Source organism: Trichechus manatus, unplaced genomic scaffold (assembly GCF_000243295.1).
Source record: "Trichechus manatus latirostris isolate Lorelei unplaced genomic scaffold, TriManLat1.0 scaffold00018, whole genome shotgun sequence".
Taxonomy (NCBI): Eukaryota; Metazoa; Chordata; class Mammalia; order Sirenia; family Trichechidae; genus Trichechus; species Trichechus manatus.
In genome coordinates, this window is record NW_004443954.1 from 3940593 (window position 1) to 3963745 (window position 23153).

At 37.6% G+C, this 23153-nt stretch overlaps 1 protein-coding gene across 4 annotated transcripts in view; it reads left to right on the forward strand.

Annotated features, from left to right (window-relative positions):
* The window catches only part of STAU2 (staufen double-stranded RNA binding protein 2), a 372566-nt gene that overhangs the window by 114934 nt on the left and 234479 nt on the right, over window positions 1–23153 (forward strand). The window lies entirely within an intron of this gene.

Sequence of the window (23153 nt, forward strand, 5' to 3'; positions counted from 1 at the left end):
AGCAAGTTTCAGAGTCTCTTCTGACATCCATTTTGGTCTTTTCTTTCTTTCCTGTCTTTTTAATGACCTCTTGCGTTCTTCATGTATGATGTCCTGGATGTCATTCCACAACTTGTCTGGTCTTTGGTCATTAGTGTTCAGTGTGTCAAATCTATTGTTAAGTAAGCAGGCATTTAAGATACTCCACAGATCTCACCCCATCTGGAGCAAGGGAGAATGAAGAAAACTAAAGACACAAGGGAAAGATCAGTCCAAAGGACTAATGGACCACAACTACCACAGCCTCCACCAGACTGAGTCCAGCACAACTAGATGGTACCCGCCTACCACCACTGACTGCTCTGACAGGGATCACAATAGAGGGTCCCAGGCAGAGCTGGAGAAAAATGTACAGCAAAATTCTAACTTACAAAAAAAGACTAGACTTATTGGCATGAGAGAGTCTGGAGAAACCTCGAGAGTATGGCCCCGGACAGCCTTTTAGCTCAGTAACGAAGTCACTCCTGAGGTTCACCCTTCAGCCAAAGATTAGACAGGCCTATAAAACAAAACGAGACTAAAGGGGCACACCAGCCCAGGGGCAAGGACTACAAGGCAGGAGGGGATAGGAAAGCTGGTAATAGGGAACCCAAGGTTGAGAAGGAAGAGTGTTGACATGTCGTGGGGTTGGTAACCAATGTCACAAAACAATATGTATACTAATTATTTAATGAGAAGCTAGTTTGTTCTGTAAACCTTCCTCTAAAGTACAATAATAAAGTACAATAAAAATTTTTTAAAAAAATCTGTTCTTGAGATAGTCTTTAAATTCAGGTGGGATATATTCAGAGTCGTGCTTTGGCCCTCTTGGACTTGTTCTACTTTGCTTCAACTTCAGCTTGAACTTGCATAGGAGCAATTGATGGTCTGTTCCGCAGTCGGCCCCTGGCCTTGTTCTGGCTGATGATATTGAGCTTTTCCATCGTCTCTTTCCACAGATACAGTCAATCTGATTCCTGTGTATTCCATCTGGCGAGGTCCACATGCATAGTTGCTGTTTATGTTGTTGAAAAAAGATATTTGGTTTTGGTATTAGTACTATCCTTTTTCTTATGAAGAAGAAAACTAGTGGAATGTAGCTAGACTTCCATGTCTTGCATTTTAACTTCTCATTCCTCTCCCAGATCTTTCAATAGTAAATTCTTCTTGTTAGCACAAATGAAACTAGGATCGTGTGCTCCCTTGAAGGAACATAGAACATTATACACAATTTTCACGATCATAGAACTTCTGGATGTTCACAAATTATGTTCTTATTCCTTTATTGGTGTAGATTTAAAGATAAGTTGAGTAAAATATACTGTTAAAGATGACTGGCAGGTATATTTGAAAACCCAAAGGAAATAGTAAAATTGGTATATTATCACATAGAAAAATTTGTTCCTGTATTAAACTATAATACCAAGATGGATATATTCTAAATAATATCAGTTGAACTATAAGTAAAAAGAGGTTATGATACCATTTTTTGCATCAATATAATAGTTATAATTCATATCAAGCTTTAGCAATCAAGAAAATATATTGTGGCATTTTTGTATGGAAACTGTTTATATGTTCATCGAGCAGTCTTTTGTGCTCCCAGAGATAGTTGATTTCATTTAGTTTGGGCAGGAATGTCAGAAAAACCCAGTGAAGAGTTTCTAAAATAAGTAAGCCATGGAATATTGGCTACAGTTAAGAATATCTTGGGAAGCATTAAGTCTAAAATTTTAGTGGATACAACTTTGTTAAACTGCCAGTAAAACCCTATGGGGACAGTTCTAATCTGTCATATAGGGTCTCTGTGAGTCGGACTCGACTCGACACACAACAACATTTTATTGACTATTTTTGTATATCTCTTTTTATACAATACAAAAACTGAAAAAATTTGAATGTACACGTTGATCTTGTGCCAGCCCTGTGTTCTAATCCTGCCCCTATGTACACGTTGATCTTGTGCCAGCCCTGTGTTCTAATCCTGCCCCTGTGTCCTGTCAGTTTCACGTGGATCCTTTCAGTATAGTCTGTGGCTGTCTGTGTTTACTTTAAGGAAGAATCATCTTCTAACAATATTCTGAATCCTTTTTTTTCATCTGAAATACATCTTAAAGATCATTCCATAGTGTACAAGGAACTGCATCATGCTTTCTAACTCTTATTATGAAAATTATAGAAACTTTGCAACCATATAGGTCTATTTAACTCCCCAGCATATTCTTTATATTATAGTTCTCATTTATACTACATCTGCATATATTATAAACACCGCAATGCAATGTTATAATTTTTTATTTAAACAGTTATATGTATCTTACATTAAGAGGAAAAAAATAGTTTTTTTTTTTAATATTTACCTGCTTACTTACCATTCTCATGCTATTCATTCCTGAAGATCTCGGTTTCACTTCCTCTTCAGCCTGAACTTCCTTTAGCATTTCTTGTAGTGGAGGCCTGCTGGCAGTGAATCCTCCTAGTTTTCTTTAACTGAAAATGTCTTTGTTTCTCTTTCATTTTTGAAGAATATTTTCACTGAATATAGAATTCTGAGCGGACAGGTTTTTTATTTGCAGCACTTTGAAGATGTTACACTATTTTCTGGCCTCTGTTTTTTCTCATGAGAAGTCAACCATCATTTGAATTGTTGTTCTCTTTATGCAATATGCCGTTTGAGTTTTTAGCAGTTCAACCATAAAGTGTCCCGTGTTGTCTTATTTATATTAATATAGCTCACTGAGCTTGACTATGTAAATATGTCTTTTACCAAATTTAAGACATTTTTAGTTCCTGTGTCTTTTAAGGGAAGGAGCCTTTGTGGTGCAGTGGTTAAGCACTCAGCTGCTAACCAAAAGGTGAGCAGTTTGAACCCACTGGGCACTCCACGGTAGGAAGATGTGGCAGTCTGCTTCCGTAAAGATTTACAGCCTTGGAAACTGTATGGGGCAGTTCTTCTCTGTCCTATAGGGTCATTATGGGTCGGAATTCACTCGACGGTAAAGGGATTTTTATGTCTTTTAAGTAGCCCTGGTGGCGCAGTGGTTAAGTGCTCGGCTGCTAACCAAACGGTTGGGAGTTTGAACCCACTAGCTGCACCGTGGAGAAAACGCTTGGCGATCTGCTTTTGTAAAGATTACAGCCTTGGAAACCCTATAGGGCAGTTCACTCTGCCTGATAGGATCACTATGAGTTGGAATGGATTTGACGGAAATGGATGTGTTTTTCTTTTTTTTTTATGCCTTTTAATATTTTTTTATGCCCCCTTTTTTCTCTCTTCTCCTTCTATTAGACCTTTTAATATTGTCTCATAGGCTTCTAAGGCTCTGTTCTTTTTTTTTTCAATACTTTTTTCTGTGTTCTCTAGATTGTATACTTTCTATTGATCTATTTCTTGACTCCTTTGTCATTTCCTTTCCACTCATAAATGTTAGCTGTCATCATTCATTTAACAAATGTTTATTGGACTCCTTTTAAGTGTCAGGTATCAGGCCAGATATGGACACTAGGGGTACAGTGAATAAGACCCCCTCTTTCTCTGTGAGCAGAAATCGTTCCCTTTACAGCCTTCCTAGAGTACCCCTCCAAGAGTAGTACATGAATTAAAGCTTTTTTCCTTTGATGAAGAATTACGTGTTCTAATAGAGGTTTGCAGAGATGTCCTTGCCTTCTTAAATTTGAGAACTAAAAGGATATACCTGTTTTGATTTTATTAGAATTACATTTTGATAAAACAAGAGTCAAGTGACAACTAAGATTATAAGTTTAGCTCTTCATCTGGTGGGCTCATCATGAGTTCACCAGCTAGAATGTCAGAAGTATTCAGTTTCTGGCCAGAATTTCCTGTGCGTACGTGGAGTGATTTAGCTTCCTGAGAGAGCACCATGGTCACGCTCTTGTCAGTCATGATCACGCTCCTGCTTTGGACTTCTCAGAGTCTTATGGTCTCACAGTATATTGCAGGTTTCTCTGCAAGTCTCACAAGTGTCATCCTCTGCAGATAAGATCGTGTGGCCTTGTTTGCAAACCTTTCTTTTGTTCTCGTGAGTGAATTTTTCAGTATAATAAAAAGAATAATAGGCAAAATTTGCTCAAGATACATTCTTATTTTAGTTCCATGTGGGTCTCAGATTTTTAGAATTCTCCAAGTTGCTTCCTCAAATACTTTTGGAACCTTATACACATTGGGTGTGAATAACTCATTGGTTTTGCTTGACACCTTGTCTTTTTAAGAACATATAGAAGGCTTTTTGCAAATCAGTAAGGGCAGGAAGATACTTTTTACCGTATTGGACTTATTCTTTGTCTTCGTATTCAATCTTAAAAATAAAACCTTATGTTTTCATCTTTTCTAAATCCAAATAAATTCTTTATGTTGGCTTTCTGTAGTCTGTATTTCTAATGCAATATAGTAAAATAACCTTAATATACCTAATGTCAAGTATTTTTATTCTTCATTCACTTGTGTGCTTTCTCTCTTTCTCATCCTTCCTTTCTCTCATTGAGATGAAAGTGAGCAACTTCAAATCTTTGGCTGTTCTCTTTTATTCCTGGGTTAGGGTTAGGATCTTAGCATCGTGTTTGGACTACATATTTACTTGTCTCAGGTAGTCTCATCATGGTTTACTGCTTTTCTCAGTTTGCGTTTCCTGGGAGCTTATTATTCATCAATTTCCCAGGGTTTTTCTTGGCTTCAGTTACCAGGACCTTGACCTACTCACTTTCTTTACTTCCTTATTATTTGTTGACATTCTCACGTTCTCTGGTCAAGATGCACTTCTTCAAAGATAAGTGAGTTAACTAAAACTTTTGCACTGTGGTTGGCTAACAGGTCACTGAAGAGTCTGTATAAAACGTAACTTCAAACGTGGATAAATGTCCTGTAAGACATAAGACAATGAAAAATTTTTTAAAAATTGTAGCGAAGGTAACATTTTTCATCATTTTACACTAAATTCTTCTAGATTTAATTAGTTGGTTTTTACTGCTTTTCATAGTGTCTGAACTTGTCAGTTTATCTTTTGAACATTGCCTGGTATTTTGAAGTGCAGTTCACTTTCTTAAAGGGCTGATGAACCAAGTGTCAGGTTTCCTAGGGAGGTATGAGTCAGGTCTCCTGGTGTGGTAGAAGCACTGACGGGCACCACTAAGCATGTGAAGGGAAAGGCTAGAGATCTGCCAGTGCAACCGCAACCCTTTCCTGGGTCTCCTTGAAACAGATGTCATAATGTGCAGCTAGTGACATGGTGCCCAGGTTCTTTGAAGAGCTAGTGGCAAAGTCTCTAGGTTATTCCATACAGGGAAAAACAAAAAGCCTGAGAGGTGCTGAAGCATCATAGAAACACTGTGGCATGTCTAAGAAGGCTGATGAGTTATTTGCCAAGGAGAGAGGGCAAACAATTGTGAATTCCTGAGGCTACTCCATTCTGGTTTGCACAGCCAGTGAAAGACAGCTGGTCATCCCACCCACCGTTACGTGTCTTCAGAGTCATGCTTTTCCTGCTACACGATGCTCTCTGGTCTTTGAAAATATACAGACCTGCTCTTTGAGACTGTTAGAATATCATAACAGACTTATTTCAAAATAGTCTTAAAAACTATTTTTCCCACAGAGAAGAATTTACAGTACAACTGAAATTCAGTCTCTTATCCATATTCTGAATAGGAATAAAGCACCATAATCAGAGAGCACACTGTTAGCCTTTCAGAGCTCTAAGTTTTACTGCAGCCTTTTCCCACGTGTGGTAGTCAGGCTGGGTATTAATGTTATACCGTCACCAATATCGTCTCAGCTCACTTGCTGCAGTGTTTGTCCTCAGAGTATATGGCAAAAATAAAAAGTGATGATTCTCAACTTAGTGCACATCCTGGAATAAGGAATGTTGACATTGACTTATCGATATAAAAGCATAGCTTGATCTGCAGCAGTAGAAGAAAAGGAGAGCATAGAAAATTAGAATCCACATAGAGGATTTGTGCAGAAAGAGTAAAAATTAAAATAACTGAAAATTATAAATTGCTTAACATTACTTCAGAGTACTTGTCATTAAAAGTAGGGGGGCTTTTTATAAGTCCCAGGTACTCTACTGTTTTAGCAAAAGGTACTTTATACACTTTTTATAACTGTGAAAGGATTTAGGTAGTTGAGCAAGTCCTTTTTCCCATTTCTTTGGGAAAATTGGTCTTTGAGCCAGACAGTGGGATTGGCTCCAAGGGATCTATATAATTCCAGTAAATCATCTGGTATGGATTGTAATAAAACCCCAAACGTGTATTACAGATAGCAGAAGAAATTTCTAAGATCCTTAAATGGTTATTATCAATAACTGAAACTTCTTACATTGCCTGAAACCTATCTGAAAACAAATCTCCAGTGGCAATTCCAGCTAATAAATTATATTTCTGCTTTCAGTTTCTGTGAAGTTACCTCAAACCCTGCAGTTGTGTTTCTTATCATATGTGCCCTTCTGATGATTGTGAGAATGTGAAACAAAACGATTAAGTGATTAATCCTTGTTGCAGTTGAGAGGATAAAATGTATTTTTTTAAAAGAATCGACTAAATTTACTAATTCTTTGACATAAATGTTAAGATTCTTAATTATAGTTTTTATTATGTGTTGGGACATTTTCCTATAGAAGTACAACTCAAGATTTAATATTGGGCAACAGTGGGAAAATGGGATTTAGTATGAAAATATTTGCTTTATGTAAACCTCTTTATGAATGTAGTTAATGCTTAACGTGAAGTCAAGCTGTAAAAACAATTAGCTGGGAAAACGCCAAGTAAAATTTTATATTCCAATTAATTTCTATTAATTACACATTATTGTTATCATTAAACTATATGCAGATGTACAACTAGAATTTCTTAGATTTGGATGAAAAAGACAAAATACTGCAAGTATGCAGTAAGTATAATTACTGTTTGCATCTCTAAACAAAACACATTAATCTTTCTGCAATGCTGCTGATGTAATGTCTGTTTGTTACTTCTGGGAGCGTTTAAAGTGGGCAGGCACCCAAAGTTGATAGTTAATTCTGATCAGCAAAGGCACTGGGTTAGATGTCTGAGTTGGACATTGTAACAAAGCAAACAATTTCTAAAGCCCTTGGAAGATTCCAGAGCAAATACAATCGTTCATTGGAATCCTTTATTCTAGACATTACAAAATTAATTTATCCAAAAAGGGTGTAAAAACCCTTGTAAATATATAATCGTTGTAATTAAAAAAATACAGACTTCTCTAAAGCATGTACTTGTGGGCTTAAAATAATGGGGAAACAGAAGCATTTTAAATATTTTACAGAACCAGTTTCATGAATTTTAGAGTTTTTGTTGCTAGAAAGGAGAGATTCTCTACATTAGTGGTTCTCAAAGGACATTTTCAGGGAACACTTAATCCAAGATGCTGCTGGAATTGAATAGTGGGAATCTTCTTACAACCCAAAGGAAAAATTAGCCATGTTTTCTGTAGTTTTATTAACACTTTTAAGAATCTGCTCTTAGGCTATTAGCATGCAATGTTTAGTAAATACAAAAAAACTTAAAATTGTATTTTTAAAAAACATCCGAGTGTTTTTGAAACGCAAAGAAGTGTATGTGTGTGTGTGCACACATTTATATACTTGAAAAGTGTCCATAAGTCAATATACAGATACACTATGATATTTATTGAAAGATACAGTAATCTCCACCTAGTTTGCCCCTTGAATAAGGTTGAGAAGGTTGAGACAGGGAAAATTCACATTACACATGAGATGTAGAGAAAGTAAGCGATCTTGCCTGAAGTCCTTATAGAACTCGTAGTTGGAACTTAAATCCAGTTGATCTTAACTCTAAATCTGAAGATCTTTTCCTCTATCCACATAACTCTCAGTTTTCATTTACTTCGAGATTATAAAAATACTTGATAAACATTTTTAATTGCAGTTGTTAAATGTTAAATAATCTTTATTACATTCAAGGTAAAAGCTTTTAACAGATTTAAACAAGTAATCCAGAGAGCACACCCTTACCCACGGCAGACTACCTAAAGCAGCATATCCCAAGGTATGTTTCATAAAACACACATGATAGTTCATTAATGGAGTTTCATTGCCAAAAACATTTAGAAATATTTAGAAACACTATGTAGTATGTTTCCTTCCTGAAGTCCTTCCAGTGCAGACAGCATAAAACCTATGAGAAGTCAAATGCATTAACTTTATGTCCATATTAATAAACTATGAAAATTAATACAGTAAGTATCCAACAAAAGAAGTTAGGAAAGAAATAGTAACATAAGCCTAAGGAAGGAAGATGAGTACAGAAAGAGATGAATTAGGAAACAGAGGGGTGATAGAACAAACGTGTGAGATCTAGTATTTGGTTTTTAGGGAGAACCAATAAAATGTGTAAATATTTAATCAAAGGAAGAAATTGTGAGTTTAAAGCACAAATACACAAAAATGGACTGACAATGGAGGAAAAAATCTACAGATGCATAAGAAGTTAAAATTCTCACAAAGGACTTTCTTGTTCAACTCATGCAAAAAATAATTTCAGAACCTGGGTAAACTGGGTGATTTTGTAGGAAAATGTAAATTACCAAAACTGGCCTCAGAAGAAAAAAAGAGGTCCAGTTGCCTTGTGAGTAAAAGAATAAGTAGTCAAAAGACTAGCTACCATCACTTCCCCCCCGCCGCCCTGCCCTGCACTGAAGAAAAGCAGCTGGCCCAGATGGTTTCACAGAGACATTTTATTGAATATTTGAAACACAGGAAAAATTTATTTTAGGCAATCAAGGGTAGTCTTGATATCCAATTCAGCAATGCCAGTTTAAAATACAAAAAGGATAGAACTTCAGATCAGTATTATTTATGGAATATTAACACCATATTGACTTTGAAAACTCAGTACATTATGAATAATTTAAGACTTCATAGTATTATAAAATATATACTCTGTACACATATAACTCATCCTACTCCAACCAAATAGCTAGTATATGCTTAATGGGGGTGTTAAGGATTGAATTGTGTCCCCCAGAAATATCATGTATCAACTTGGCTAAGCCATGATTCCCAGTATTGTGTGGTTGTCCACTATTTTGTGATCTGATGTGATTATTCTATGTGTTGTAAATCCTAACCTCTATGATGTTAATGAGACAGGACTCAATCTGTAGGATTAGGTTATATATATATATATATTTTTTTAGGCAGAGAGAACACTGTTTATTTAATAGGTGTTAGCTTGATTTATAACTATATTTAGATACATGATACATAGGCTCCATTTGTCCTCTTGCGTGGGCTTTGCAAATGTTGGGGGTAAGACCATGGAAGGAAAGAACCACAACCGTAAAGTTATCTACTCCAACCATCCAGCCAAGCTCAGGTTCCCACCAAATGCTTAAACAACCTGCAATTACCATTTATCCTGATCTCACTGCCTCCTGAGTCATTAGCCAATTCCTTCTATGGAGTTTTCTCACTGCTAGAATGTACTCCTTTATTTTTTTGTTATTGTACTTTACATGGAGGTTTACAGAACAAGCTAGCCTCTCTTTAAACAGTTAGTACACATATTGTTCTGTGACATTGGTTGCCAACCCCAAGACATGTCAACACTCTCCCTTCTCGACCTTGAGTTCCCTACTACCAGCTTTCCTGTCCCCTCCTGCCTTCTAGTCCTTGCCCCTGGGCTGGTTTGCCCCTTTAGTCTTGTTTTGTTTTATGGCCCTGTCTAATCTTTGGCTGAAGGGTGAACCTCAGGAGTGACTTCAGTACTGAGCCAAAAGGCTGTCTGGGGACCATACTCTCGAGGTTTCTCCAGACTCTCTCACGCTAGTAAGTCTGGTCTTTTTTTGTAAGTTAGAATTTTGTTGTACATTTTTCTCCAGCTCTGCTTGGGATCCTCTATTGTGATCCCTGTCAGAGCAGTCAGTGGTGGTAGGCGGGTACCATCTAGTTGTGCTGGACTCAGTCAAGTGGAGGCTGTGGTGGTCCATTTAGGTTGTATCTTCAGTCAATCTCTTTTGAGATACAAAAGAGAGAATTGAGCAGGGAAGCTCCTGCCACCAAGAATGGAAGAACCAGGAGAAGAACGCGTCCTCTGGACCTGGGTCCCTGTGCCGAGAAGTTCCTCGACCGGGGAAGATTGATGACAACGACCTTCCGCCAAAGCTGACAGGAAGAAAGCCTTTCATTGGAGCTGGCAGCCTGAATTCAGACTTCTAGCCTCCTAGACTGTGAGAGAATAAATTTCTCTTGGTCAAAACCATCCACTTATGGTATTTCTGTTATAGCAGCACTAGATAACTGAGACAGGGAGTATGCAAGCGGCATTCCCATTAAAGGAACAAGACAAGAATGTCCTATAGTAACCGTTATTTAATATTGTTTTGGAGGCATGAACCAGCACAATTAGATAGGAAAAAGAAATAAAAAGAATAAAATATGGAAAGAAATAGGATAAATTGTCATTTTTTTTGCGATAAAATATGATTGTTTTTCTGGAGAACTCTTAAGAGAATTGTCTAAAAATCTATTACAAAGAGAGTTTTATGCAGGAAATGGGTACAAAGTTAATATTCAGGAATATAAAGACTTCATATTTACAAACAAGAAGTTAAAGATATAATGGAAGAAAAGACCCAATTTACATGGTAACAAAAAGTAGATGAAATAAAAAGGAATGCCTTTTAAAAGAAATGTGGAATACACATATTATGAAAACTTTTAAAAGCTACTAAGGGATATAAAATAAGACTCAAACAAATAGAAAAGGATATCATAATCTTAAATAGGAAGACTTAACATCATAAAGATGTTTATAACTCTGAGACCCCATAAAATTTCCCATAGAATTTTTTTTTTTAAATAATGAGGCAGATCAGTTTTAAAGTTTACATGGTGTCCTAGTCCGGGTTCTCTAGAGAAGCAAACCAGTAAAGCGTATAAATACATAGATTTATATCAAGGAAATGAATGGCTCACGCAGTTGTAGAGGCTGGAATGTCCCAAGTCTGTGGATCAGGATAGAGGCTTTTCTCAATTCACATAACCACAGGGGCTGGCGAACCCAAGATCGGCAGGTCAGAGAGCAGGCCTCTTGCTCACAGGCTGTGAAGATTGACGAATCCCAAGATTGGCAGGCAAGACCACAAGGATTCTCCTGATTCACACAGCTGCAGGGCCTGGCAAACCCAAGATCAGCAGGTCAGAGAAAAGGGCTTCCACTCACAGGCTGTGAAGGTTGATGAATCCACTATCGACAGATAAGCTGATAGCTCGAGTCCCAAGAACCAGAGGTCAGATGAACAGGAGGCAGCCGCAGGATCCAGAGAGAGTAAAAAAGCCGGAAAGTCTGCTTATATTTGGATGCAGGCCACACCCCCAAGGAAATGCCCTTTCAACTGATTGGCTACTCACAGCAGATTCCATCATGGGAGTGATCACATGTAAACATTGAGAATCATGGCCCAGCCAAGCTGACACACAACCTTAACCATGACACATAGCAAAATAATAAAGCAAAGAGCAACCAGAAACATTCTGAAAACGAAGCAAAATGAGTCAGAACTAAACAAATATTAAAACATATTTTAAAACTGCAATAATTAAAAAAACAGGCTTGGCCATATAGAGACAGGCATGTCAGTAAAACAAGAGAAAATCCAGAAATAGCCCCACAAAAATACGAGAATTTAGTATGTGATAAAGACGACAGAGTCAGTGGGGAGAAGGTCAATTACTCAATAATTGGTGTTTGGCCAATTGGAAGTAATATTGGTAGTCACCTGGAAAAAATTACCTGAATCTTTTATCACACATTATAGCAAATAAATTCAGATATAATCAAATATTTAATCTTAAAAGTATTAGAAGAAAACGTGAAGATTATTTTAATAGCTCAGAGTTATTATTAGGTGCCGTTGAGTCAGTTCCGACTCATGGAAACTCAGTGTACAACAGAACGAAACACTGTGTGGTCCTGCACCATCCTCACAACCATTGCTATGTTTGAGCTCATTGTTGCAGCCACTGTGTCAGCCCATCTCATTAAGGGTCTTTCTCTTTTTCACTGACCCTCTACCAAGCATGATGTCCTCCTCCAGGGACTGATCCCTCCTGATAACATGTCCAAAGTATGTGAGACAAAGTCTCATCATCCTTACTTCTAAGGAGCATTCTGGCTGTACTTCTTCCAAGACAGATTTGTTCGTTCTTCTGGCAGTCCGTGGTATGTATATTCTGTATTCTTTACCAACACTGTAATTCATATACATCAGTTCTTCTTTGGTCTTCCTTATTCATTGACCAGCTTTCTCATGCATATGAGGCGATTGAAGACATGGCTGGAGTGAGGTGCACCTTAGTCCTTGAAGTGACATCTTTATTTTTCAGCACTTTAAAGAGGTCTTTGCAGCAGATTTACCCAGTGCAGTGTGTTGTTTGATTTCTTGACTGCTGCTTCCTTGGACATTGAGTGTGGATCCAAGTGAAATGAAATCGTTGACAACTTCAGTCTTTTCTCTGTTTATCATAATGTTGCTTATCGGTCCAGTTGTGAGGATGTTTGTTTTCTTTATGTTGAGGTGGAATCCATACTGAAGGCTGGCGGTAGTCTTTGATCTTCATCCATAGTGCTTGAAGTCCTCTTTACAGCACGTAAGGTTGCGTCATCTGCATACCAAAGGTTGTTAATCTTCCTCCAATCCTGATGCCCCGTTCTTCTTCATGTAGTTCAGCTTCTCTGGTTGTTTGCTCAGCATACAGACTGAGTAAGGATGGTGAAAGGCTACAACCCTGACACACACCTTTTCTGACTTGAAACCACACAGTAACCTTGTTCTGTTGGAACGACTGCCTCTTGATTATGTACAGGGTCCTCAATAGCACAATTAAGTGTTCTTTCCCATTCTTTGTAGTGTTATCCATAATTTGTTGGGATCCACACATGTAGATTGCCTTTGCATAGTCAGTAAAACACAGGTAAATATCTAGCTCAGAGTAAAGAGGTCTTTCCAAGTAGAACACAAAACCTTACAATTCTAAAAGAAAAGTTGATACTTTCAAATAAAAAACATTAAAACATTTTCTTCATGCCAAACAGATATCATAGATCGCAAGAAGTCACATATTCAGCTAGGGAAAATACATACATTTCACACACCCTCTGGCAATCAGACAAGAGCAGGAGTAAGACCAGGTCAATAGTACCCAGGAGTGCAAAAGGGAAGATTCCTTCTATTTCCTCCTCCAACCCCCGTTTGCCAGGTTAATTTCTGGGAGTCTAATAAAATGTAGAGCTTCTGGGTTGTGTATATAGTTAATATGCTGAATTTCTGACTGAAGGATTGGAGGTTCGAATTCACCCAAAGGCACCTCAGAAGAAAGGCCTGGCAATCTACTGAAAAATCAGCCATTGAAAACCCTCTGAAGCACAATTCTACTGTGACACACGTGGTTGACATGAGTCAGAATTGACTTAATGGCAACTGGTTTTTGTTTTGGGGTTTATTTTTGGTTATGAATGTAAATAGTAGCTGAAGTATAGGAATAGGTAAGATCACCTAGAAAGAGTGTCTTTTCTCTTAGAAACAGGAGATTGAACCCTAGGGAGCATCAGTATTTAAAAAAAAAATTCATAAGGTAGAATTGCCATAATATAAAATTCACCATTTTAATCATTTTTAAGTGCACAACCCAGTGGCTTTTATTACTTTTACAGTGTTGTACAACTATCACCACTGTCTAATTCCACGACATTTCCCCCAGGACAGTACCCCAGACCATTCCAGAACATCACCCCAAAAGGAAAAAAGGAAACCCTGTACCCATTAAGCAGTTACTCTCCGTTCTCCCTCCCCCTACCCCCTAGCAACCACTAATCTGCTTTCTGTCTCTATGGATTGGTCTCTTCTGGACATGTCGTATGAGCCGAACTATGTACTATGTGGCCTTTTATGTTTGGCATCTTTTACTTAGCTTATTTTCAAGGTTCATCCATGTTATAGCATGTATCAGAGCTTCATTCTTTTTTATGGCTAAATAATATTCCATTGTATAGATATACCACCTTTTGTTTATCTGTTCATCAGTTGATGGACATTTGGATTGTTTCCACTTTTTTGGCTCTTACGAATACCATCTTTTTATGTAGATGACATGAGTGTTCTATGTTTGTCAACTGCACCCTATCCCCATGCTTTTTTTTTTTTTAATAGCAACATGTAAAAGAAAAAATTGGCATAGTGGCACTTACAAAAATATCTCTTGAGGGGAGGGGGCAGTTGGCAAACAAACATAGAAGAACATGCACATTATTTGTGTAAAAATGTGGTAATGCAACTGAACATTCGTGTACACCAGCTCTCAGTTCTTTGGGGTATATACCTAGGAGTGGAATTGCTGGATCAAATAGCAAGTCTACATTTAACTTTGTGAGGAACCTTCACACTGTTTTCCAAAGCAGCTGCACCATTTTATATTTGTATCAGCAACGTATGATGGTTCTGTTTTCTCCACATTCTTGCCATCACTTGTTATTTTCTGTTTTTTTTTTTTTTTTTTTTTTATTATAGCCATCCTAATAGGTGTGAGTGGTATCTCATTGTAGTTTGATTCTCGGCTGCTAACTGAGAGGTCGACAGTTTGAACCCACCACCTGCTCTGTGGGAGAAAGATATGACAGTCTGCTTCCGTAAAGATTACAGCCTTGGAAGCCCTATGGGGAAGTTCTGCTCTGTCTTGTAGGGTTGCTATGAGTTGGAATCCACTTGATGGTGATGGGTTGTTGGGAATGGGAACATCAACATTTAGGCATGGGGTCCAGAAGGGTGGGTTAAGAGGAGACATGCTCACTATAAGCAGTGAGGTAGCAGAACTTTGCAGCTGACTAGGTCTCCTGGGCTTACGGTGCCTGCAGCATTCCCATTAGTACCTGAAGTCCTGCACGTGGCTCTTCGCCTATGGAGATCTTCAGGATCTGCCAGATCTGTCATGTCCAGTTATATTTAAAATTCTACTGATGTTCCAAGTTTGGCGTGACTTCTCCAAAGATTATAGTTAGTACCTCCATGATTTACGGTGCTCATTTATCCAGGCCGTTCGTAGGCAGCATCGCTAGAGGTTGAGAGCATGGTCTCAGGAGTGAGACTGCCAGGATTCAGATGCTGACTGTGCCACTTTCCCGTGGGGTGGCCTGGTGCAGATTAGTTAATGTCTCTATTTCTCAATTTCTTCACATGTAAAATGAAGCTGGGGTTGTTATGGGGACCGAATGAGATTACTATGTAAAGTGTTTGGAATAGTGCCTGGCACACAGTAAGTGCTTTGTATGTGTTTACTGTAATCATGGGCATGGTGATAATGATAGTGATGATGATGATTTACCCAGATATCCACTTAGGGAAGGAGTAAGAGGAGGTTTATGCGTAGGATAATAGGTTTATGTGTAGAATCCAAGTGTAGGATTGAGGATGGTGATGGTGTGTTTATGATAATGGGACTCTTCGATAACATTGTGGTACTGGTGTCTGCTTTTAGTAAGGCTGATCGTGGTACTGTTGTCAGGGACACGATTCAGATTATTTCTTCTCTTGGATCAGAGTCTGTATTCCATAAGGCCTTCCACTCATTTATCAAGTTTACATTTTTGAACACAGATTTACCTTTCTTTGTGTGGTTGGGGACCAGATGTACTTCAATTAAAATAAATATTTTCTTCTGTTTTTACCCCAGTACAACCCTGTTATTAAAAAATAAAAAATAATTGAAATTGTGAAAGAAAAGAACATCATTTATAATTGTTTCGCTTCAAAACACACCTTCCCAGTTTTTAGTGCATGCCTTTTCTGTATTTTTCTCTAGGTATTTGAGTATAATTACAATAATTCTACAAGTAGAATAGAGTATCATCACACCTCTTTTAAACCTTATTTTCAGCTGACCTGTGAATCTTTTCTAAAAGGTTCTAATTGTTGAAATTCCTCAAGGCTGAACATTTAGATTCCATAAAGGATATATTTTCAAAGTTTATAGATGTGACTAGAGAAAGAACCCTCCCCTATCTAGACATATTATATACATACCAGCTTGAAAATGTGCCAAGGGCTATTTTATAACTTCATAATAAAACTTGTTATTTTTATATAGCAAGAAAAAGACTGCTTAGCAGTGCCAAAAAGTGTATAAAGAATCAAAATAATCGACATTCACTTAAATTCTGAGTTTTGGCCTTTAGAGTTGTTTAAACATAAATTCTGCAAGTATTTTGCAGATAAGTAAACTGAGGTGGAAAGGTTAAGTGACAATTCTCTTTTCAGTCAATGTAAAAAGGAAACACGGAAAGCCAAATACTCTCCTTATTAGATCAGAAGTTAACATTTTCATGTATTTTAAGACATAAACCTGTGGAAGAAGTATGAATGCCAGAATATCAAAAGATTAAAAAATATCCTAGGAAACGTAAGCTGTGCTGAGATTTATGAATAATGCTATCATAAAATGAGGTAATTATTTTTCAATTTTTAAAAGTTCTTCTGTTATTTGGAATATGTCTTTCTCACCTTGTAAAAATGATACTTAGGAAAGTAGAGATGCTGGAGAATAAGGCAGTCAGAATGGTAGGGAGGACGCATGGATTTAGCTCTTGAGAAAGATAATACAAAGCGAGTGCATGAAGAGGGCAGTAATAAAGTAATTTTAGGGAGGATGGAAAGGGTATATGTCATCCGAAGTTGTTACAAGTGATGGCCAAACATAAGTGAATGTAAAGTCTTTCCTTCACTAAAAAAAAAAAAAAAAAACCAAAAACCAAAAATAAGAGTATAAGGAATAGCAGATGTTAATTCAGAGGAACCAAATATACATCTTTTCTTTTCTGTTTTGTTTATTACTTTTTATTTTGCTGTTGTTGAGAATATACACAGCAAAACGTACACCAATTCAATGTTCTACATGTACAATTCAGTGACATTGATTACATTCTTCGTGTTGTGCATCCATTCTCACCCTCCTTTTATGAGTTTTTCTTTTCCGTTCATGTAAACTCACGCCCCCTAAGGTTCCTACCTAATCTTTCAAGTTCCTGAGGTCACTTTGATCCTATATAGATAGTTCTTAAAAGAGCATAATGCTCAAGGCAGATGTTTTTTACTAGTTAAGCTAGACTGTTTGGTTTTAAGAACACTTCTGGGGATATTTTTGGTTTAAGGTTTAAAGATTCTGTCAGGGCAATAGTTTCAGGGCTCCAGAAATTCTAGAGTCCAAGATAATTGGAAATTCTATTCTGCATTTCCCCCCTTTTGTTCAGGATTCTTCTATGGACTCTTTGATTAAAATGTTGAGTAATGATAGCTGGGCACCATCCAATTCTTCTGGTCTCATGGCAAAGGAGGCAGTTGTTCATGGAGGCCATTAGCCACACATTCTATTTCCTTCCCCTGTTCCTGACTCTCCTTCTTTCTCTGTTGCTCCAGATGAATAGAGACCAATTGTTGTGCCTTGGATGGCCGCTTGCAAGCTTTTAAAACCCCAGGCAGTATGCAACCAACTAGGAAATATGTTATTAGGCCAATTAACTGGGATGTTCAATGACACCATGACCCTAAGCCTCCAAACCAAGGAACCAAATCCCATAAGGTTTTTGGTAGTACATAAGCAGCCTTAGCTGCTACTCTTTTTTGTTTTTGTTTTGTCATTGTTGTAAATATACTTGTCTTAGTTATCTAGTGCTACTATAACAGGAATACCACAAGTGGATGGCATTGACAGATGGAAATTTATTTTCTCAACAGTTTAGGAGACTAGAAGTTTAAGTTCAAGGTGCTGTCTCTAAGGGAAGGCTTTGTCTCTCTGTCAGCTCAGGGGAAGTTCCTTGTCTCTTCAGCCTCTGTTTCCTTGTACCTTGGTGATCTCTATGTGCCTCAGCATCTGTCTTCCCCCTTCTCTGTTTGCTCACTTGTTTGTTTAATCTCTTTTATATCTCAAAAGAAATCGACTCAAGACACACCCTACACAAATCTTGCCTCATTAATATAACAAAGACAACCCTTCCCAAATGAGTTTATAATCACAGGTTTAGAGATTAGGATTTACAAGACATATTTTGGAGAGGACATAATTCAATCTATAACAATATCTGTCATGGATTGAATTGTGTCCTCCCCAAAATGTGTGTCAACTTGGCTAGGCCATGATTCCCAGTATTGTGTGATTGTCCAGTATTTGATCATTGATGTGATTTTCTATGTGTTGTAAATGCTATCTCTATGCTGTTAATGAGATAGGATTAGTGGCAGTTATGTTAATGAGGCAGGACCCAATCTACAAGATTGGATTGTGTCTTAAGCCAATCTCTTTTGAGATATAAAAGAGAGAAGCAAACAGAGAAACAGGGGGACCTCATACCACCAAGAAAGCAGCGCTAGGAGCAGGGTTTCTGCTCCTTTGGACGTGGGGTTCCTGCACGGAGAACCTCCTAGACCAGGAGAAGATTGATGACAGGGACCTTCCCCCAGAGCCATCGGAGAGAGAGGGCTTTGCCCTGGAGCTGACGCCCTGAGTTCAGACTTAGAGCCAACTAGACTGTGAGAGAATAAATTTCTGTTTGTTAAAGCCATCAACTTGTGGTATTTCTGTTATAGCAGCACTAGTAACTAAGACAATATCTATCACACAACTTTTATCAATTTAACTTTTTACAGGTGTGTAACTCATTAACAGCACTTGCAGTTACTGGCTGCGCAACCCTTCCCTTATTCAGTGTGATTTTTCCATCACCATTCACTGCCCCACCTCCTTTCCCCTCCCTTCTGCTCCTCTTAACCACTAATAAATTTTGGTCTCTATACATTTGCCTGTTGTCTTTTTATTTAACTGAGGTCATACAATATTTTCTTTTTCTGATTAACTTACTCAATCTCCATTCATATTGTAGCTTGTATCAAGATTTTGTTTCTCCTACTGGCTGAGGAGTAGTCTATTGTGTCTATGTACCACATTTTGTTTATCCACTCGTCTGTTGATGGGCATTTCCGTTGTTTCCACCTTTTGGCTATTGTGAATAGTGCTGCAGTGAACATTGGTGTACAAGTCTCTGAGTCTCTGCTTTAAATTTTTGTGGGTATATACCTAGGAAGGGAATTGCTGGATCATGTGGTAGTTCATATGGTAGGACATCATGCTTGGTAAAGTACAGGGTCAGCAAAAAAGAGGAAGACCCTCAACAAGATGGATTGACACAGTGGCTGCAACAATGGGCAAGCATGGCAACGATTATGAGGATGGCACAGGACCAGGCAGTGTTTCGTTCTGTTGTACATACAGGGTCGCTGTGAGTTGGAACCGACTCTGCGGCATGGCACCTAACAATAACATCAACAATGGTAGGTCTGTTTTTAGTTTTATTGAGGAACTGTCACACTGTTTTCCACAACAGCCGTACCATTTTGCATTTCCACCAGCAATGGATAAGGATTCCAATTTCCCTATGTCCTTGCCAACATTTGTTATTTTATTTTTTATCTTAGCCATTCTAGTGGGAGTGAAGTAGTATCTCATTGTGGTTTTGATTTGCATCTCTCTGGCTATGACCTTGAGCCTCTTTTCATGTGTTTGGTGGCCATTCAAATGTCTTCTTTGGTGAAATGTCTATTCAAGTCCTTTCCCCGTTTCATGATTGGGTTGTCTTTTTGTTGTTAAGTTGTTGAAGTTTTATATATATTTTGGTTATTAGATTCTGATTGGATATATGGTTTCTGAAGATATTCTCCCAGTTGGTAGCTTGTCTTTTCACTTTTTTTGTAAAGTCCTTTGATAAACAAAAGTTTTTCATCTTTATGAAGTCTCATTTATTTATTTTGTCTTTTGCTGTTTGTGCTTTTGTTGTTATAGATCATCCATTGTTAAAAGCTGGGCCTGACAGCATTGCCCCTGAATTTTCTTCTAAGTATTTTATGGTTTTAGTTCTCACATTTAGGTCCTTAATCCATTTTGAATTTGTTTTTGTCTGTGGTGTGAGGCATGGATCCTGTTTCATTTTTCTGCATGTGGAAATCCAATTTTCTCAACACCATTTATTGAAGAGATTCTTTCCCCATTGAATAGGCTTAGCACCTTTGTCAAAAATCAGTTGACCATTGATCTGTGCATCTTTAATTTATATTCACTAATGTTGTCTTGAAGATAGGCCAAATCTTTAGATTTTTGAGGGGTTGAGTCAAAGAAAGGAAAGATTTTCTTTTATTATTTTATTTAAAATTTTATTTTTTGCAAGACTTAGAGTGTATAGAGGGCAGAGGGGCATGGAAAAAACAAACAAAAAAAGACCTTACCAGCCGACTTCGTAAAGTTTAGACTATTGGGCAGTGTTGCCCATAATGCTCAGTATTCTGAGTTTTCACTCTGGTGGGCCACTCAGATATATCCATTTTTGATCTTGCTTGGTTTGATCTGCCATAAAAACATAGCATTTTTTTGACTCCCATCAACTTTGTTGGAGAGATTTGTTACTTCTTAAGGTAACCCTGGGGACATCTGTCTCACCAGGTTACTGCGAGGATTAAAAGAGACAGAGATATAAATGACCTGACTGTGGTGCTCTAAGGAGGGTATGTGATTCCTTTATTAAATAAAGTTTGTGGTCATTGCTGTGTCGTATGAGCCATATTGTGGATGTGGCGATGATACTGGGAAACAGTGGCTCTCAGACTTTTACTGTGCAAAATCTCACCAGGGGAATTTGTTAAAGTGAAGATTCTTGTTCTGTTCGCAGAGACCCTGATTTAGTAGGTCAGGGTTGGAGCACATGAATCTGCGTTTTTAACAAGCACTAAAGATGAATCTGATGTAAGTGGGGTCACGCTTTGTAAACAGTAGACTTTTGGAGTCTGTAAGTAGAAGCCATTTGACCCAAACTTAAAAAGACTGGGTAGGTGAATTTTCACAGTTCATCTTCTGACAATAATCAGGATGGAGAGCTAAGCATTAACCACAAAATTCTAATTGAGAGAAGTCATTCAAGAATAACAATGTAAGATAACTATATACTAATTTGTAGAAATATGTATATCACTTATAAGTACCATATCAGAAATAAGCTTATTGTTTGGAATAAACAAAAACAGAAAAGGCAACTCTATTAAACAGAACATATCAACTTTTAAGTTAATAAACTTTGGGTGTTTCTTTACCAAAGGAAATAAATACTTAAAGACCAGGACCGAACACAAAAAACATTCCAGGCGTCTCTCCTGTAGTTCATTCAGGGTACCATTAACGAGAGTGCTCTGGTTAATCTTAATTGTCATGATGGTATGAGGAGATATGATATATAAGGTATTCAAACCTCGCGGGATATATTATTATGAACCATTGTTAGGTAAGAGGATGAAGTGAAACTGGAATGAAACAAGTCAGGCATCCGGTCTCAGTATTTCCTGTGTTTCACTTTTTATGTTAAAAACACAAGATTCCTATTTTTCCCTCTAATGTTATTATGTTATAATTTATACATGCATATATATGCACATGCACGCACATACACATACACAGAGCTGTATTTGATGACCAAAAAGGAAGAGGCCCCAAGGGCTCTTTAGTGTGCAATTAATATTTTGGTTAGAAAATCAGCAGATTGTTTCAGTATGGCTATGTGTTATGACATCATAGTCCAGTAAAATTATAATGAACAGGAATTTTGTTTGTCTCTGTGGCAAACCAAAATGAGTTTTGTGATTGTCAGCAGGCCTTAGTGATTACAGTGGCGCCCACTCCCTCCACTGCAGTTAGGGGTCTGTTAGCATTCCAGTTGTTCACCTCTGTTTTCAAAAGTTTATAATTAATTGTAAACATTTGCTCTATGGTAAAAGCTTGCCCCATAAGATCTCAGTCCAGGAGTAAATTTCTGATTTCAAGTTGTCTGTTTTAAAGTTTTATAGTGGACCCAGTTTAAAATATGCATAGAATTCCATAGAGGTAAAAAAACTGAATATTGTGGGATATCAAATGAAGGTAATTTACATTACTCATATTACTCTGTCAAAATTTCTGCATTAAAGGGATCGAAGGTAAAAATAGATAATAAAAAATTGTGCACTTCTGTGTACTTTTTAGTTATTGTAATCAAAGGGCAAAAAAGATTATGGTTTTTAATGCGTTTTACTCTTTACATGTTAAAACGTCTCGCTGTAAGTGATTTTTTTCTTTTCACTTTTCTGTATTTTCTAACTGAAAAATGAGAACACGCGACTTATATAATAAAAACACATTTACAACACTTTATCTTAAAGCAAAATGATAGAAAACTGTCGGCCAAGAAAATTAGGTTAAGAATTTAAAACAGCAGCTTTTTCTTGTCCTGTTCTTGCTTTCTGTGCTGCATTTGGCACTGCTCATCACCCCTTCCCCGACCTTGGGTTGTAGTTTCTTTCCTAGCTCGGAGCTCTCTTTCATCTCCTTCACTGCCGTCTATTATTTCCCCTGCCCTTTGATCACGGGCATCAATCAGATTCCAGTCTTCGGCTCTCTTTTTTGGTTCCTCTACACTTACCCTTTCCAGGTGCTTATCCACTCACATGCTTTCAATTACTGCCTCCCAAGTCTGCATCTTCACTCCCACTCACATCTCTAGTCCTTCACCTCAGTAAACCTTCACTGATTAGTCCCATCTGCCTGGTGAATTCTCGTTTGATGGGCTGTCCAGTTTCTCTCAAGTTGATTATAGAACACTTTACTTGGATGTCCAGTAATCATCTAAAACTCAGTAGGACCTTGATTGGACTATTTTTTGCTTGGAAATAGACACTTTCCAGCACTGGAGTGATTTTGAACTTAATTTTTCAGCATTATACTTGTAAATCCACCATTCCATCAAAATTGTTCCTATTAGTTTTGCTGACTTGCTAAATCCAGTGTTCATTTCTCAGTCATCCTTTACTAGACCTGTGAGCAGCGTCTGACACAATTGATTCCTCCCTCTTCCTTGGTGTAATTTTTTTCATCTTGCTTTGCTTTCAGGAAGGACACCATGCCTGTCTGGTTCTCCTTCTGTCACTTCCTTCCACAGAGCTCTTATTCAGTGTTGTGCCTTTAAATTTTTACCATTCTGTATGTTGCTTGGACCTCTTTCCTGCCACTTGACATCTC